Genomic DNA, 4,509 nt, shown 5'->3' on the forward strand with positions numbered 1-4,509 from the left:
CATTAAGATATATATATGTGCTCTGTACTTATGAATGGTGCAAACTATGCTTTTAACACAGTGCAATTTTCCTAAAACCCAAATAAGTACACTTGACTCTGTAGTGTTTAAATAATTTCTCCAGCATTAATGATCATTTCTGTATTTTTTATTTACCTTAACCAGAAATGTATGACTAGTTTATGTTGGTGAAGAGAAAGAGTATCACTTTAATACTTTTAATATTCTAAAGGTTCATAAGATTAGATAAAAAAGGAAAACATATTTATAGAAAATACAGAATGCTCAGTTTATTATGTTCTCTGTGGAAGGAAGGGAGGAAGGGTTAGATACAACGAGTTTAACTATTTTATCATATTTCTTTAGCCCTAATCCGAATCACTGGGGTCCATACACCCCAAACCCTACAGGTATATTTTTGTAAAAACTTGTTTTTTTTCTATCATTCCGATTTTTATGACTTTGTCAGTGCCGTGAAATCATTGTTTTCTATTCCTGCTTTGCTTAGTGCTTTTTACAAATACAAATGTTTTCAGGTGCCAGGGGACCCCAGTTGAAAGCACCCAATTCCACCTCTGCAGTTTTAATAAACGGAAGTATTTGTTTACTTAATATTTGTCATGGTCTCTAAATTAACACACCGTGTCCAGGGGACTAGGTGCACACTGACAGTCGTTTTTAAAAAAAGAAAGACTTCATTGCTGACTTCATTACCTGGATGGGAAGTGGGAGACAATGCTGGATCTACTGTACCTGTGAGAGCTGCAGCATGCCTCGGTCATACCACACATGAAAAGGAGAGCAGATACTGCTACATTGCATGTTTACTCTGAGCAGCAATGACCTTTCTAGGAGTTAGGAAACCTCCACCTGCTGACTGACAAGTACTCTGTTGGAAGATCTAGTTAACCAAAGAGTTTCCTTTGCCCCTGATTCACAGACAGGAAGGTTGAAACTATTTGCTCCTTTTTTCATTGCTAGCATAGCATGCGGAAAATACTACAACTGCCTGTTCCGTCTGGCTAGCTTTAGTCTAATTAGGTTGTTTCTTGTCCCTTTACAGCCACAGAAAATAAAAACTCTGTTCACAATATTTGCAGACAAATGATGTGGTTCCGTTGGCTTTGTCAAGTCATGACTTCTAGCTTGCACTGGGGCAGTAGGCGAGGGTTAGGAGTTTGGTCGTTTGGGACTCAGAGTAGAGTAGAGCCACTTCTACTCCACATAGAAAGGAGCCAGTTGAGGTGGTATGGCCATCTGCACAGGATGCCTCCTGGGTGAGATGTTTTGGCCATGTCCCAGGAGGTGGTGAGACAGCTCCAGGACAGACCCAGGACCAAGATTACATATGTGCGTTGCCTGGTGTTTATTTTGCTAATTTCTGTGGTTATTTCAGTTATTTAATATTGGGGTCAAAATTACCTCAACTGGTTCATCATATAAATCACAAACATATTTAAAATGACAGAAAACCACAGAAGTGGTAACATTGCCTGATAAAAAGCTGCAAGTTGCATTAAATATATTTTCATTTTGCATAATGGGCAAAACTAATGACATTAGTTGCATTATCAATGATGCTTTGGGAAGAAATAAGTTTTGCTTTTGTTATTATTTTGCTTCTCACAGCAAACGCCCCCATGGACCCCACACATACATATATATATATGACAGATGGATGAGGGTTAAACCAACAACTAATGATTATTGTTGAGATAATGTTAGTTAAGCAGTTTTCCAATGCATGTCTCCTTAGAGACGTCCTACTAATTCAGTTTTGGACAGATTGTTTGATAATCAAGTTTTAGTTACTTTCAAGTTGAACTACTGTAATCATATTCAATAAGAATGTGCCTTTAAAAAAACCTTTTAAAACTGAGACTCATCTCCACAGTCAACAAGACATATTCTGTAAAGGAATAAAGTGAAGTGTAGAGGCTATAAACTTGACTTGAGTATAGAGTTAGTTCCACTTTAACAGGAGCGTTTGCTCAGTCCACAGTCCCAACTCAGCATAGCTTTTTTTGTTGTTGTACTGGTGCCAATATGACCTCAACTAAAAATATGTTAGAGTCGGTTTTAAATTCATGGTCGTGCTGACTAAGATTTGGCAGTTGAGAAGGTTTTAGCCTGTTGGATTCAGTTTTAGTATCAGAATGCCCTTCAGTTAACTTCTCCTGAAATTTGTTGTAGTATATTTGTAGTAATAAAATAAAGGCAAAACCCACTGGAAACACAGCTTACAGTTTTCATATAGCAGTGTGTACTTTTAGAAAATCAGCACATTCTGGATCTTGCAAGTACAGTTTAAAGACAAACTAATCTAGCTTTCTAATCATTCAATTGTCATTCATTGTCAAGAACTTTTCCAAACTTTAGTGCACACATTACACAGTTAACAGTGACCACGTATGTGTTCTACCTAAAATGCACAGGAGAGATGTAAAACTGAAAAAAGGATGCCCCTCTTCTTCAAATCCTCCTGCTGATAAGGCTCTGTACATCATGCAGATAACTGTCTGAAAATGTTTCTGTTAAGAATGCAGCACTTGCCAAAGCTCCTAAGAGAAAACAGTGTCTCTTTCATGTCGTGCTACCTACAAGGGAAGACAAAATAGAAGTCCACAAGACCAAGAACACAATCTATTTGTCCTGTCCTGCTGTTGCACAAAAGCCGAGACTTCTTGTATAAGGAAACTGAAGGTGGAGAAGAGAGGGGACATGTAGAGACAGGCGCCATCCCCTCATTTATGCACTGAGAGCCTTTCAGGGAAAAGCTGTGGGCCCACTGTGTTTTATTGCTAATGCCTCAGTGACTTCCAAGGGCACTTAGAGTTTAATCATGGGATTTGCACTCCACTTGCTCACTTCAGACCCAAGCAAGGCCTCAGTAACAGGAGGGAGGGCCCCTGAGAGAATGTTGTTAGTGCCCCTTGTTGGTCTGATTTAGCTGTTTTCTTCTTCACCTCCTATTGAGCTTTGAGCAACAGCTAAACCGGCAAGACGAATGTGTGTTTACGCTTTTAAAAAAAGAAAGTAGTAAAAGAGAAAGGAGGAGATAGAGAAGAGGGGTGGAAAGAGCAATGTTCTTCCTTTTATTTTTTGTTCTTTGCAGTCCAAGACCTGGGTGGAAAAGCAGCCAAGAGGACATCATATAAATCAGGTTACCAGTAGCAACAGCACTGCTAGTGCTGAGCCCCTAACCGTCTTCCCGCTCATCTTCCTCTTCCACGTATCACCCAGCGCTCACCTTTTTCAGATGTTTGTCTTCCACCCCTAAAAACCTCCTGCCTCATCCTCCTCCTCATCATCAGCTTCTACTGTATAGAAGAGAGAAAAAGAGAGATTCCTTATGTGTTCATTCCTCCCCAGCAACAGTGAAGCATTTGGTGGTCTTAACAGCAGAGCCCTGAGGCCAGGATACAGTAGAGAAGAAAAGAGTTATGAGGTGGTTTAAAGTGGGCAGAAAGGGCGAGAACGTGACAAAATGTAAAGTTCAGAGGAAGGCCGAGTAAGGGGGGTAACAGAGCTGCGAGAGCAATCTGAAAAGCCTCATTACATCTTAAATAGGTAATCCAGCCAGTAGGTGAGCACATTCCCATTAACCTGGCAGTGGGAATAACTTCCTCCAGGCTTATGGGTTATTACTTCCTTTCCCTTTACTGTAGGGCTATTGTTTATCCCCAGCTTGAAGTCATACACACTGCAGTGCTGACCCTGACATCTGACCCGGACAATACGTGCTATTGTCTCTTGGTTTCTGTCCATTCACAAAAGGAAGTGGCTAAAACTGGTATGTTAAGTGGACCTAAGAGAATAAATATATTATGATATATTATTAAGAACCCCCATGAAAAGTTTTTTGAAATTTAATAAATGTACATTTGTGACATTATTTGAGTCCAAAGTTTGGATTGGCCATTGTTGGAAGTAATTAAAAGGCCAGTTTTTAATGTTTTTTATATGTATGATTTTTTCATTACTTATTATAATTGCATTAGTAATTATCTTTAACATGTGAGGCTACAAAAGTCCTGAGAAGTTCGCCAAACATGAAGTGCATGCTCTTCTGCTAACTTTTCTGATTAGATATTCTTCTGTTTCGATGAATTTTCCTTTTTCGTATGAAACTGCCCCTTGTGGACTTTCTTCTTTTTATATTCTTAACCTACTGGTTATTCCTCCTTTTTTTTTTTTTAGCTTCTTTTCAATCCTGACCTCATTAGCGTGGTGTTGAACACATTAGTTTAACAAGTAAAAGGTTTGATTCCAGCAGGAAACACAAATCCCTTTGGGGCTGTGTCAGTGAGGACATCTGGGGCAATCGTGTACAGCTACCTGCTGTGATAAGCTTCTATCTCACTGTAAGTAGGAAAGAAGTTAATTTGGAAGTCAAAGCTGTCGATGGAGAATCGCGTAAACAAGATTAAAAATCAAAGGGAAGTCATGTAAATTTAAGGAAAATACTTAATTTTCAGCTTTTGTGGTGATATGAGTTGTGATTAAACG

This window comes from Haplochromis burtoni, unplaced genomic scaffold (assembly GCF_018398535.1).
Source record: "Haplochromis burtoni strain Fernald_Lab_line unplaced genomic scaffold, NCSU_Asbu1 Contig_279, whole genome shotgun sequence".
In the NCBI taxonomy this organism is placed as follows: Eukaryota; Metazoa; Chordata; class Actinopteri; order Cichliformes; family Cichlidae; genus Haplochromis; species Haplochromis burtoni.